The 15,498-nt window shown below is 38.1% G+C and overlaps 1 long non-coding RNA gene across 1 annotated transcript in view; it reads left to right on the forward strand.

Annotated features, from left to right (window-relative positions):
- The window catches only part of LOC112423034 (uncharacterized), a 127,978-nt gene extending 117,958 nt beyond the window's left edge, over positions 1-10,020 (forward strand). Inside the window, exons 3-4 of the long non-coding RNA XR_003013483.2 lie at positions 5,417-5,553; positions 8,830-10,020. This is a non-coding gene — a long non-coding RNA (uncharacterized lncRNA). The remainder of the gene's footprint in view (positions 1-5,416; positions 5,554-8,829) is intronic.
- The last annotated feature ends 5,478 nt before the right edge of the window (positions 10,021-15,498 follow it).

Genomic DNA, 15,498 nt, shown 5'->3' on the forward strand with positions numbered 1-15,498 from the left:
AGCTTTAAACGGAAATCATTAAGAAATGTCTCAAGTACAGGCATTATAGTTAAAGGGAACTTGTCAAATAGTGAAGTGACAATAATGGTGTCTGGCTTATTGTACACAAGCAAGGACTTTAGTGCTACTAACTAAATGAAGGGAATTCCCTGAAGAGCTACAACCATAAGCATCTGAGGACATAAATTGATTTTTATACTCTTTCTCCTGTCAATCTTCTTGAGGCCATTTTATGTTAATGACTCAGTTTGATTCATAATTTTGAAAACATCTTGTTCTTAAATTTGAGAGTGTTTGTGTTAAGGCACACCTCTAGACCGACAGTAAACAATTGTGAAATCATGAAGTCCAGTGAGCACTCCAAATGAGACAAGGCCTGTTTGGAGTTGTTTCTATGTATAGTTTTTCTGCTTCACTTCCACTGTTACAACTTAAGTATAAATTCAGGAAGGAAGGCTCCTCTTAGTAACTGAGTGAGATTTTCCACCCCTGGTTTTGCAGGTCTTAATGTGTTTTCTGCTTAAATACGGAAACAGCCACCAAATTCTCTGCTATTGTTAGCAGCAGTGAATCTGATGGGGTTCCAGCAAACTCTAGTCTTGACTTCTCAGAGGAAAGAACTCTGCCAAGTGGCATAAGGCAGGGGGAGAGACCAAAACAAGTTTTAGAGCAAGAGTGAAAGTTTATTAAAATGTTTTAGAATGGGAACAAAAGGAAGGTACACTTGGAAGAGGATCAAACGGGCGAGTTGAGAGATCCAAGTGTGCTGTTCAGCTCCTGACTGGGGGTGTTATACATTGATATACTTCTGGTGTTTCTGTTTCTCCTCCCTCGATTTTTCCTTTGGGGCAGGCTGTTCGCCTGTGCAGTGGATTGCCAGCACTTGGGAGGGGTCACATGTGCTGTGTGTTCACTGAAGTTGTGTGCATGCTCATTTGAGCTATTTTTCCCTTACCGGTCAAGTATTTCTAGAAGAAGGTCATGTATCAGTTAAACTTCAATATTTTGCCTCTTAGTGTGCATACTTGAGCCCGCTCACCCTAGTCCTGGCGCCAGCTATGACCCGTTATTATTTTAGAGAGACAGTTGAACAACTTCCTTATCATCACTTGATGGACCTGACAATCCTGGGGGTGTGTGGTGACCCTCTACTGCCCTGCTCATCTCTGCCTAACCACCTACTCTAACACTATGATTGGTAGAGGGTGGGAGGAGGGTGTCAAATGTCTCTGGTACTGATACCTACTAAAGTAAAACAGTGCTTCACCCACACTGCAGTGTTTAATGCTTAAGTTATTTAAAAGGAATATGGAGGTTGTGCTCTTAGATTGTGCTTTAGAAATAGGGACCCTCCAATTGGCTGGATCACCAAGGCCACAGTATGTGCTTTCATGTCAAGTAGTTTGGACTTCATAACTCTGCTCACATTTATCAGGAGTTGCACAAAGATTACATTGTTTTGGGGACCTATGAATGTCTGTGTTCAAAGACAATTCATTGACTAGCAACCCTTCGTAGTAGGAAGAAGGTAGAGCCATTCAGAGTTCAATCCAAAATCTTAATTATACAAAAGTATTCACACTTGAAATGTAGCAATGGATCACTCTAAGTCTGAGGGCATGAGAGATCATTCAAATGTAATCTAGGATTGAACAACAGATAGTAATAAGAAAATGTAACACCTAATTTAATCAACATAAATAGCCAAAAAATAATTTCAAGATCAAACCAGGAAGATGAATGGGTGCAATATTAAATATAATCATGCAAAAGTAACCCAAACTACCTATGCTTGACAGTTATCTATTATGCAAATCAACCAGTACAGTAAGTTGAAACTCCCCTACAATTCCAGTGTCATTGTTTCAGAAGAAAGCTTTAGAAGTCAATTAACAGTTATTCTCTGTCTTACAGCCCCACACCAGCAAGGATTGCTTACTTGTGTTCTTGGGATCAATGTAAATACCTCTTTTTCCAGGTCAGCTTATTCAACAACATCTATCTCATAGCTCAACTTTATTGACTGGGGTCTTAGGAAGATCATGTTGGAAAGAGGCCTTCGACTAAACTAAAATGTAAAATTTTCCTGCCCTTGGGACTGGCCGGTAGGGTAGCAGGGAGAAGAGATTAGAAGAATTGTGTTAGTGGAAGAAGTAGGTAAGTTGCACTGGTGGTAAAGGATTCTAAACATGGACAAATAGGGCAAGAGCATCATAAAAGGCAGAGTAAATTACAGGCATTCATACTGGTTTGCATTACACTATGGTCTGTGGGGTACACAATTCAAATTGGGTTCAGTTGCTAACTAACAAAACAAATTGCAAGATTTATAAAATTATTAAAAGAAAACTGTAGCAAACCAGTCACACCATGAAGGCGGAAAACAACAGAGCAGAGGACTCCCTTCTGTGCAAAATTGTAACTTAAATATCCCCACTTTATATCTTAGGCCTCAGGTGGCTACAATTTTAAAGGGAAGAAATAAAGCGTTTTCTGTTGGAATCATAACATGACGCCAAATCAAATGATCACTGGCTCAAAACACCCCCAAGTGGCATCATGAACAGCTTGGTTTAATTTTCTTTCAGTTTAGTTAGTTTTGTTTCTGTAATTGGCATTTAAAATTTCTGAACAAAGAATACAATGTTTCAAACACAATGTTTTTGCCTGGTGTAATGTCTCCAGTTCTTGGCAAAAGTGCCTGAGTAACACAATTCTTTTTCAGCAATTGACCAATGAAGCTTGAGGAACTTTGTGATAGGTACCCAAAGTAACAAGAAAATAGTATATACATTGCTGGAATTTTGACAGAACACAGTCAAGATTCCTTAGGACTGTGAGTGTTATAACAATGCCTTACTCTTCAGTACCAATTTTATGTATTAGTCCATTCTTGCACTGCTGTAAAGGAATACCTGAGACTGGGTAATTTATAAAGAAAAGTGGTTTAATTGGCTCATAGTTCCACACGCTGTACAGGAATCATCATACTGACATCTGCCTGGGGATGCCTCAGGAAACTTAAAATCATGGTGCGAGGCAAAGGGAAAACAGGCACATCTTACGTGGCCAGAGCAGGAGGAGGAGAGAGATGGGAGAGGTGCTACACACCTTTTAAATAGCCACATCTCACCAGAATTCTATCATAAGAACAGCACTAGGGGATGGTGCTAGATCATTAGAAACTGCCCCCACAGTTTAATTACCTCCCACTAGGCTACACCTCCAGCATCTGGGATTATATTTCAACATGAGATTTGGGTGGGATCCAAACCATATCATCATTCATCCTCCTTTGTATTCTATTCAGGCCCTCAGTGAATTGGATAATGCCCACCCACATTGGTGAAGGAAATCTTCTCGACTCAGCCTACCTATTCAAGTACTAGTCTCTTCCCAAAATACCTTCACAGACACAAACAAAAATAATGTTTTATCAGCTCTCTGGGCATCCCTTCGCCCAGTCAAGTTGACACATACAATTAACCATCACACGTAGACATTACAAACACCATTTCTAATTCATTATTTATTTGTTTAAATATTTGGGGAAAATGTCCTTTGCTTTTTCTCTAATCCCCACTTGAACAGGCCTTTTAAACAATCAGGACAATTTTTCACAGTAGTAAAGCAAAGCAAAATTGTCAAGGTGTTCTTGCAGAACTATCAGTTAGTAAGAGGTCTATGCTAACAGATAGGATGAAAGGAATAACCTATTTTGTGCCTCTTCACCTGTCACTAAGTCCTGTATCTGCTTTGTTGCTATTGAGGTACATGAAGGAAATAGTCTAAAAGGACACCAAAGGGCCAAAACTGGGTCCACTGCATGAGCAGTAAAGTAGGCAACTGCTAACTGAAAGAAGCATCATACAGTTTAAAAATATCTCTTTACTAACATCTCCTTTACTAATATCATTCCTTATGGCACCACCAATTACCATTCACTAATATTTTTTTCTTGTTGACTAGGTCCATGCAAATGGGGCTGAGGTAGGGCAAAGAATACCTCTTACTCAATTTTGTATCAAGTGGTGCCAGTGAGTCTATCTTGGAATTTAGGTCTTCAGAGAGTAAATGCCTGAACAGCCCCAAACAGTTGTTATTGGTGGTCGTGTTGTATTACTTGACTTTTCCTTATCTAATGTGTTTGGCATTCACTAGGCTCTATTGTTCTAGAAAGTCATATAGTTATTTTGGGAAATTTTTGCATAGTTTTTAACTAATTATTTTCCATGCATTTCACCCTCACCTCTGTTCCTAATGGAAAATTGTTTATAAAATCACCCTAATTTCATTATTCTTATTCTTCTTTCTATCTTCTGTAGTAGATCCTTAACATTATCTTCCAACATTTTATATTTTAGTTTTCATAAAATATTTTTTAGGCCAGGTGCGGTGGCTCACGCATATAATCCCAGCATTTTGAGAGGCCAAGGCAGGTGGATCCCTGAGGTCAGGAGTTCAAGACCACCCTGGCCAACATGGTGAAACCTCATTTCTACCACAAATACAAAAATTAGCTGGGCGTGGTGGCGGGTACCTGTAATCCCAGCTACTCAAGAGGCTGAGGCAGGAGAGTCGCTTGAACCTGGGAGGTGGAGGCTGCAGTGAGCTGAGATCATGCCACTATACCTCAACCTGGGTGACAGAGCAAGACTCCATCTCAAAAAAAATAAAAAATAAAAACAAAACTATATATATATTATTATATATATATAAACGAATGGAAAAATCACATATTTGATATATCCTTAATTATCAATATCTATAGGAATAGTTTCTCTAGGATTCATCAAATTTCCTAAAATACAATTTTCTCCCTACATTTTGATCAGGTGCTGTAAAACACCTGTCCAGTTTATATATTATATAATATATATAATATATATATAATTTCCAAATATTATTTCTTGTTTTTCAAATGTTCCTAGTTTAGCTTTGTTTAATGGATGAAAATTCCTATTATTTCAAAGATACAAGTTTTCTACCGACTACTCCATTGTATCATTTTCAAGAAAGATTTTTTCCCTTTTTGCTTGGTTTTGATTTTTTCTTTCAATTTATCTCAATTTCATCATGAATTATTGCTACTTATTTTAGAGTGATGCTTTACAAAATGTATTATAAATTCAGCATGTTCTGGTAGGTCTTTTAGACTGGTGAGTGTTACCACAGGCAAATAACGAATGGAAATAATCACATATTTGATATACCCTTAATTATCAATATCTATATGAATAGTTTCTCTGGGATTCATCAAATTTCCCAAAATAGAATTTTCTCCCTACATTTTGATCAGGTGCTGTAAAACACCCTGTCCAGTTTAGGAGAGCAAGTGTGGTCATAAGGGGATAGATGCTTGAGATCTTACTATTCTGTATACAGACATTCACTTCATAAGCTTGTTTTTATGCAGGATCTCATCATCAGCTTTGTTTACTTACCCAAGACCAGATTTTCTCAAATTAAATCTCACCAGAAAATAAATGGTCTAAGTTCTATCAGAGTGAGGAAGTGAAAATTTGTCTTCAAGGACTCAGGCGGACTCAGGAGGTAAGTCTAATTTTTTCTTTTTCTTATTATGGTAAAATGCATATCTTAGTCTGTCCCTGCTGCTGTAAAAAAAAAAAACACAGATTGCATAATTTATAAATAATCAAAATTTATTTGTCATACTTCTCGAGGCTAGAAGTCAAGGCACCAATGGATTAGGTGTCTGGTGAAGGCTCATCCTTTGCTTCTAAGATGGTTGCTTGTTGCTGTGTCCTCATATGGTAAAAGGCAGAAGGACAAAAGGGCATTCACTTTAACCTCTTTTAAAAGAGCACTAATCCCATTCGTGAGAGTGGAGTGCTCATGACATAATCACTTCCCAAGGCCCCACCTGTTAATATTATCACATTGGATATTAGGTTCCAACATATGAATTTTGAAAGGATGTATATATTCAAACTATAGCAACATATAACATACATTTTTATCATTTTAACTATTTAAAAATGCACAATTCAGTGTGATTTAGTGCATTCCCAATATTTTGCAACCGTCATCACTATTTAGTTCCAATGAACATAATCATTGCCCCAAAAGAAACCTCAAAGCAATTAGGTAGTCATTCCTATTGCCCTCTTCTCCCAGCCCCTAGCAACCACTAATCTGCTTTCTGTCTCTACATATTTGCCTATACTGGATGTTTCACAGTAATGGAATAATAAAATACGTGACCTCACCTCATGTGTCTGATTTCTTTCTTAGCATAATGTTTTCAAGGTTAGTCCATGTTGTAGTATGTATCAATATTACCTTTTGTGGCTGAATAATGTTCCATTATATATGTACAGCACATTCATTGGTTGAACATTCAGGTTGTTTCCACTTTGGCTATTGTGAATACTGCTGCTGTAAAAATCCTTGTTCAAATGTTTAACACTTGTTTTCAATTACTTAGGTCATATGTACCCAGGGATAGAATTGCTGTGTCATATTGGAATTCTGTGTTTAACATTTTGAGGAATCTCCAAAGCATTTTCCACAGTGGTTCCACTATTTTATATTGCCACCAGCAATGTGTGGTGGTCCTAATGTTTTCACATTCTTGTCAACACTCACTATTTTTTTAAAAAAATTTTATTTTATTTAAAAAAAAAATTACAGCCACCTAGTGGATATGAAATGGTGTGTGGTGCTTTTAATTTGTACTTATCTAATGACTAATGACATCATGCATCTTTACATGTGCTTGTTTGACAATTGTATATCTTGTTTGGATAAATTTATATTCAAGTCATTTGTTCATTTTTTTTCTGAGTTATTTGTCTTATTGAGTTATGAGTTCCTCATATGCTCTGCATATTAGTCTCTTATCAGACATGTGATTTGCAAACATTTTCTCCTATTCTGTGGGTTGTCTTTTAACTCTCTAGATAATGTACTTTGATGGGAAAAGTTTGGAATTTTCACAAGGTCAAATTTATTGACTTTTTTTCTTTCATTTCTTATCTTTTTGGTGGCATATTTAAAGAATTATTGCCAAATCCAAGATCATGAAAATTTATCCCTGTTTTCTTCAAGGATTTTTATAATTTTAGCTCTTATATTTAGGTCTTTGACTCATTTTGAATTAATTTTATATATATAGTGTACCATAAGGACCCAACTACATTGTTTTACATGTGGACATCCAATTGTCTTAATAAAATTTGTTGAAGATACTATTCTTTCCCCATTGAATGACGTTGGCATCCTAGTGGAAAACCGAAATGTATGGATTAATTTCAAAATTATTAATTCTATTATATTAATCATTATGTTTATATTTATTCCAATAACATACTGTTTTAATTATAGCTTTGTAATAAGTTTTAACATAAAGAAGCATTAGTCCTCCAAATTTATTCTTCTGTTCATCTATTCTGGGTCCATTGCAATATCATATGAATTTGAGGATCAACTTTTCCATTTCTTAAAAAAATAGGGCATTGGGATTTTGATAAAAGTTGCATTGAATTTATACATCCCTTTTTGTCTAAAGATATCACTACACACCAGTAAAAATGGCTAAAATCCAAAATACTGATACTAAATGTGGATGAGAATGTGGACCAACATGAAATCTCATTCATTGCTGGTGGTAATGTAAAATAGTATAGCTACTTTGGAAGAGAATTCGGCAGTTTCATACAAAGTTAAATATATTCTTACAGACCAGGTGCGGTGACTCACGCCTGTAATCCCAGCACTTTGGAAGGCTGACGTGGGCGGATCGCTTGACTCCAGGAGGTCAAAACCAGCCTGGGCGACATGGAGAAACCTCATCTCTATAAAAAATACAAAAATTAGTCAGGTGTGGTGGTGCATGCCTGTCATCCCAGCTACTCAGGAGGCTGAGGTAGGAGGATCACTTGAGTCTGGGAGACAGAGACTGCAATGAGCCAAGATCACGCCACTACACTCTAGCCTGGGTGACAGAGCAATACACTGTCTATCTATCTATCTATCTATCTATCTATCTATCTATCTATCTAATCTATCTATCATCTATCTAGATATGTATACATATATATACATATGTATATATACACAGTTATATATTCTTACCATACGATCCAGCAATTTAATTGCATTTTTTGCATTTACCCAAATGATTTGAAAACTTATATCTATACAAAAACCTGCATATGAATGTTTAAAGCAGCCACATACATAATTTTCAAAACTTAGTAGTTTTCAAGATGTCTTTCCATAAGTGAGTAGATAAGCAAACTGTGGTACATCCACACAATGGAATACTAATCAGGGATAAAATAAAATAACCTATCAAGCCATGAAAAGACATGGAGGAACTTAAATGCATATTGCTAAATGAAATAGGCCGATCTGAAAAGAATAAATACTTCATGGCATTCTGGGAAAGGCAAAACTGTGGAGACAGTAAAAAAATCAATGGTTTCCAGGGGTTGGGGTGAAACATGGATAGGTGGAGCACAGGAGATATTTAGGACAGCAAATTTATTCTGTATGACACTACGATGGTAGATACATGTCACTAAACAGCTAGCTGTCAAAACCCATGTATTTTATAACACAAAGGGTAAACCTTAATGTAAACTATGGATTTAGTTAATAATGATGTATCAATATTGGCTCATCAATTTTAATCATGTAATACACTATTGTGTGATGTTAATAATAAGGGAAACTGGGGAAGATAAGAGAGGATTTATAGGAACTACTTTCTACTCAATTATTCTGTAAATCTAAAACTGTTCAAAATAATGACATATATTAACTTTTTATTAATTTAATTTTCAATTTAACTAATTTTTGCAGCAGCCAGATGAACTCTAAGCCAGATCACGAGGCCAGAGTCCAAGGATATTCTCACACCAATGGCAGCCCTATGTGTCCGCAGCTGAGATGACATATGACACTCCTTTGCTTGTGCACACACCTTTACTGATATCTGGGTTCTCCACAACTGGAATGCCTGGCTGATATAGTTCATGTGCCCAGGCAGTCACAGCTTCCACAGGGCTATCTTTCTGTGCTCCTTGCTAGAGCCACTGTTCCTCTGCCTCGGCAGGATAGAGGTAATGGGCTGAGAGGTAGGGAGTACTCATGGAGGAACATGCAGAACCACAGGAACATAAGAATAAGGAATGTGGTTGTGGTGCAAGTCCATCCACAACTTCAAGATGTGACAGGCCTAGACAGGTAAATTAACTTCCCTAGAGGCATACAGACAGTAAGTTACTTCGTGGAGATGGGACCCCAGGCTATTCGGCCCTCACCCTGCTGGCCAAAACCATGACCACTGTGAATCATGCTCTGATTTCTCTAACTTCACAGTCATCAAGGCCTCCACCCCGTCTTCCCGCTAAGTGCTGCCAGCAGAGAAAAATGGAGTTTTCCGTTTCTGGCAGTGCAGCTCTCTGATCAGGAATCAGGCTCTGTCCTAGGCATTTTACATTCATTAACTCATTTAATCCCTACAGTCGCTTTATGAGTGATCATCTCCATCAGAGGCAACTTAAATTTTCATATCGAAAGAAATTTGGCACCCCCACAGTTCTATGAAACAAGAAGATTTGAAAAATTCCTGTCTGTCTCTGACTTGCACAAATTTTCCTAGGACTGTATGTTACATGGAAGGGGAAGATGATTGATCATCACATGAACTGGTTATGGGTGCACTAGTTTCTACCAGGACAAAAACTATACTTGGAAGAGTTATACTTTTGAGAAAACCGTTTATCCACCGAGAAAGCACTGAAGAAATCACGAAGGAAGGCAAGGAATTTCATCTAGTAGTGATATACCATCTCTATCTTTATAGTATGCACATGACTATTCATTCAAAACCTAAATACATTTATCATAAAATCTGTATAGCAGCAGCCTAAGAAAAGTAGATGGATATTAAAGACAAATAATGGAGATCCAATATATGGATTATTCTCATGGCTGAAATAAAACTTTAGAAAAAAAGAAAGAGAAATAATAGTCACAGAAGAAAATAATGTTTTCTTGAGCTGAAAAAAAAGTTAATCTTCCAAAGAAAAGGTCTTGTTATGGTCAAAGCAATGTTAACACAAATTATCCAGTACCTGGATGTGAATGGCTAACATTCTGAATTTCAAAGATAAAGAATATTATGAATTTTCAGGAAGAAAAAGAAAATATTATCTACAAAGATACAAAATCAATTTTCTCTTGAATGTAACAACGTAGCAGGATACAAAAGGAAAACATATATAATACATTAAGGGGAAAAGACCATGTGTGATTAAATAATTCTACATCAAGTCATGTGCAGATGCAACAGAAATAATTATATATGGGTTATTCCCAAGTAAAATTCCCTGAGAAAAATTATCAAAATTCAAAAAATTAATCAAAATAAAACCTTTGAAGTAGAAGTGCATAATATACCTTCTGAAGGTGTGTGTGGAAATCATTTACATATAGAAAGTCAAGTCTGAATAATTACTAAAAATATGATTAAGCACTGCAAATGTTTAAAATAATTTAAATGTTAACCTATTTTGTTTTTTTAAAAAATCTTTTTAATAAAAAATGATTTAATAATTTTCCTCCCAAATATATGCTGATAACAAACATTTGAAAAAGGTTATGTTGTTTTTCAAGTAGAACATTAAAGATCTTTCATTTTGTTAAGGTTTTAACTTTATTTCTCTAATTTCTAAAATGTGTTATGATGGAAACTTGAAGTTCTTTATTAATGTCCAACTCTCCTCCTAGATTATAAACTTCTCAAAGGGGATTAAGTCTGTGGATCACAAATACCTCAAGCAGTGTCTAATGCATAGTAAATACTTAAGAAATCTTTGTACAATGAATGTGTAAGTAAATGAAACTTACTCGAAAAATTCTAGATTTCCACATATCCCAAATCTTTGATAGTTGTCAGTTAATGTTAGACAAAAATGTTTCTATCAGGTTAAGTACTGATTTTTTGTGGATCATTTTTAAAATCTAAAGTCTGGAAACTGTTCTATAGTATGGATTGGTTGTATCTATAATTAAAATAAAACTGAATACTATGGTGAAAGTTTTGGGTGAAGAAGTAACACAGGTCACTTAAAGGAAAAAAGGGGGAGTCATTAGGCAATGTAGACAAGTATAAAAATAAGTTTATTTCTGATTAAGTAGTGTTTCAAAGTCTGTCTTTTAAACAATACTCAAGTTTGTCAGGAGACATGAAAAATATTACAAAAAAAAGCCCTGGTGAAAAAGAGGGGTCTGTCTGGTCATGTTCAATTTGTATATGGATATCAGTGAGCTGGAAAAGAGCAATCATTTGAGGAAGTCTTGGAGTAGTGTGACTGACATTCTGCAATAAGAAGTACTTAAGGGTCAACACTCCTGCATTTTGATGGGATAATTTAGTATGTGCCCTTCACAGAAATGGGGCTATCAGGATTGTTGCACATATAGAACAAGGAACGTACCTCCTTCAGTTAGCCATTTTTGAGTGAACTTATTCCTGCACTATGTAGTAGGTGAGAGAAATAAACATCTGTAATACTGTGGTCACTCTAACAGGGCTAGAAAACATAAATGCTGTCTGTTCTAGGCATCTAAGAGTAGGAGTAGTTCTAGAAAAGCATCATTCTTTTACTTCACCCCATGTGAGAAAGACCTAGGACATGGGATTCCAGTCTTATTTCAGTAAATCTCTCCGATGTCAAGTCTGTGGGATGCTGGTGCTAATGACTGGTGGGGTCAATTATCTAACACAAGATGAGAATGCTAAAGCAGCGTCAGTATTGGGATTCTCTAGAAGGAGACCTGAAACAAGATTCATATAATGTAGCTATATTTGGGGCGGGGGTAATGCAATGAAACAGAGGAGGTGGAGAGAGATGGAGAAGGGAGAGCATCCACCAAGAGGTGTAATATCCAACAAGTTGAGCTCAATCCCACTGAGGAGCTCCGGGAATCAGTGTAATGCATCCATCTGTTTAGGAAAACCAGAGATGGGTAGAAGTTAAAGTGGTGAAGATAAATTTTATTGAAAGAAACTATTGTAAGTAGAGGAAAAGAGATCTCAGTGTAGAACCGGGCTCAATTCTGAATACAACAAGGACAAGTGGGAATTTATAACCAAGTAAAAGAAATGGGGGTTAGTGGATTGAAAATTACCAAGAGGAAATGTCAAGGGGAAAGGAGGATTGTGGCTAAACAAATTTGACAGGATTCTTGCTGAAGATAGGCCAGGTGATCAGATATCAAGAGTGGGGGATGAGGAATTTGATCAGATATTGAGGGTGGTCAGATATAGAGAATACGGATTCTCTCTTAACTGACTTAGCAGGATTCTTCCTCAAACTGGATTCTTGCTAAAACTGGATTCTACAAGGAAAGACAAGAAGCCTAAAATTGAGGCCTAGTCAAAAAGAGAAAGCTCACAGGAGCCTGACCAAAGTTTGATTGGGAGAGTCTTTGTCACACCTCAGAATGATCTCTTCTCAAGGGCAAGGGACTGAGGCTATTTAGACACCAATTTCTATCAGTCATTGGCTAAAGGCTGCTTTCCAGGACATTAATCCTCTGGTTCTCACAGCTGGCCTGCGTAGGCAGGGTGGATTTTGGTTGTCAAGAAAAGTCCTCAGGCAGCTGGAAGTTCCAGAGCTTGCACTGCAGTGGTAAGGCACTAGAGGATGGGGGTGGAGCACCAAAAGAGTCTGCTATAAGCAGCCAGGACAGATTTCAGCAAAGGAGTCCATACATATGTTAGTGGCTGCTATTTCAGAGGGCCTGGGAGTGGAGAGATAAACTATTCTCACTAATGCAGCATTTAGAGGTAGTCAAGGCCTAAGGATCTTGGTGAGGACAGCTCATAGTAGGAGGATGAGGAGCCATGCCAGCTTTTGTCTTTGGGTCCGAGATTCTCTACCCAGAGTTGGAAATGTCTTTACCTTTTCTTCCCACCACAGATGGTTGTTGGATATAAAAGGAATCTGGGGAATGTTTCTTTTTTCAACTCTTAGGCTAATCTTGTTGTCAAAACAGACCATATGCTCAGGATTTAAAATTAGGTGTGATTTACAAAGAACTGCGTTGCAACAAGAGAGGAGGGCAGTGCACAGAAGCCAGGAGCTGAGTGATCCACAACAAACCAAATTCTTAATATGTCCAAATCATAGTAAATTGCTCTAAAACCAAAGACTCCATTCAAGAATTTCCTTGTGGTCAGCAGCAAAGTGTAAGAATCATGTCCTCAGGTACAGAGGGAAGATCTCAGTTAGACTCAGCAGGGCAGTGATACATCGGCAAGGTAAAAGGGCTGCTGGTAGCATGCTTCTGAAAAGCGTGACGATCTCCGTTCATTAAGACCTTAACTATGTTCTCTTCCTTTGATACTTTTACTTTTTCTCCTAACTCCTGACAGATCGCATAGTCTTTCAGGGAGAGGCCGGTTTCTTCAGCACTGTTTCTTTAGCAGCCTGGCAGGCCCTCTTTTGGACAACTGCCTTGGCCACCTCTCAGGGATGGCTGAGGCTTAGGAACTCAGAGAGAGGGAGAGTAGTTGTAGACATTCAAAAAGTCATGGAGTCCAAGACTAGAATAAACCAATGTCGACCAATGAACAAAATATCCTAGAAGATGGGGATGGGGATCATGGGGCTTAGAAATTGAAGGGGGTTCTGGAGTCTATCATCAAGGATGTTATTAGAAGTATTTCACAACAAATATGGTACAAATGAAGCAGTGTCATTTGTCTGGGGAAATACCCAAGGTTCATTGTCTCACACCAAGGAAATCAAAGATGCAGACACACAAGGAGTGAGTTTAAGAGCAGAAGTTTAATAGGCGAAAGAAAGAAAAGAGCTTCCTCCTGCAGAGGAAGGGGTCCTAAGTGGGTTTCCGGGTTTGGGGTGAGATGTGGTTGGTTTTATAGATGAGCTTGAGGAAGCATTGTTTGATTTACATAGGGGGCAGAGGATTTGTTGGACCAGGTGTACCATTTACATAGCACGTAAAGAGGCTGACCACCACATCTTAATCTCTAATATGCAAATGGGGTCTTTACCTGACTGGCACCATGTTGCCTGCTTTTTTACTGCACACGTGGCAACAAAGGAAAGGGAAGAGGAAACCTCCGTGTTGAATATACCTGACTTCCAGATATCCCTTTTCTATTGGTGCAGCTGCCGGCATTCACCCATGCAAGCATCCAACTTATTTATCTATGCGTTCTTGATTTTTCAGTCTGCTTTTTGTTAGAAAAGAAATGATTTGGGGCTGCTTTTTATTAAAAGGAAGTTCCACCAAAACTCTTTTACCCTTACTAACTGCCTAAATAATTTCTTTTTAACTCCTGTATCACAAACACTGACCAATGGGTAGAGCTGGATTCAGGGCATCAGCTGTGTGAGGCACTAACTCTGTAGTTACTAGGTCCTGGAGAAGGGGTGAGGGTGACAGGGGCAGTGGTGAGGACCCATAGAGCATGTAGGTATCCCAGAACAGCCTCAGTTAATTAACTGGTCTGGTACATGCCACAGTGAATGAGCTGTCCTGCATCAGGAATTCCCCTTGGTGCCACAGACTCCACGTCACCAGCAACTTATATGACATCTTTATGTGGTTTAAGGGAAAGCATTCTCTGTTGTCAGGCTGGGTGAGTAGGTTGCTGGCTTCATTGTGAAAAGCAAAGGCTCTCAGCAGGAAGAGTTTTTAAGAAAGAAAAGGTTCTCCTCTGGAAATGAATGATAAAGAGATAGTTCCTCAGAATGAAAATGTACTGTCTTTAGGAAAATTAACTGGAAAACTCCCACCCCACTCTATAAAAAATGTTTCTCCCTTGTGAGAAGAGAACGCAGACAGAAGTGCTCCACCCTGCAGACACAGCAGGGGGTGTCGATGTTGGAGAGGGTGATATGGGCTGGATTTTAGCAACCCCACACCTCCATGACTGGGCACTTTTTGCAGTGAACAAACCACACTGTGTATGGTGGCCTTGCTGAACCCCTACTACATACCTCAAGGTTACCCCACTCTGTTCTGTAAACTTACTTCCTGTCCTTTTTTCATGAACAGCATGCCCTTAACCCCAGATAAATAAATTTAAAAGTTTAGAGTTTACACCCGTGAACATTGATGTAGCATATCTTTTTCAATTTATTTTAAGTTGGGCACATTTAACATAGCACAGTGATGTGCTGAGAAAGACAACTGGCGATGTAGATGGCTCTGTGGTAAACAAGGTAATTCTTTCCAATGTCAGGTCCACAACCTCGAATCCAGGGCAGCCCCTCTGCTCCCAGAGCAGAAGGAGAAGCAGCCAGGATTGGTGTGTGTTCCTGCAAGCCATTCTGCTAACATCCCGCAGGTTGGCCTGCAGGGATCACTTCCAAGGGTAAGAGGATCATTGAGTGTTCACAGCTCATTGATTTCCTGGCCATGGCAATAGAAACTGTCAATAAGGTGCCAGTTGTGGCAAAGGTTGTTTTGTGACCCATTCTTTTTTCT

Source organism: Macaca nemestrina, chromosome X, assembly GCF_043159975.1.
Source record: "Macaca nemestrina isolate mMacNem1 chromosome X, mMacNem.hap1, whole genome shotgun sequence".
NCBI lineage: Eukaryota > Metazoa > Chordata > Mammalia > Primates > Cercopithecidae > Macaca > Macaca nemestrina.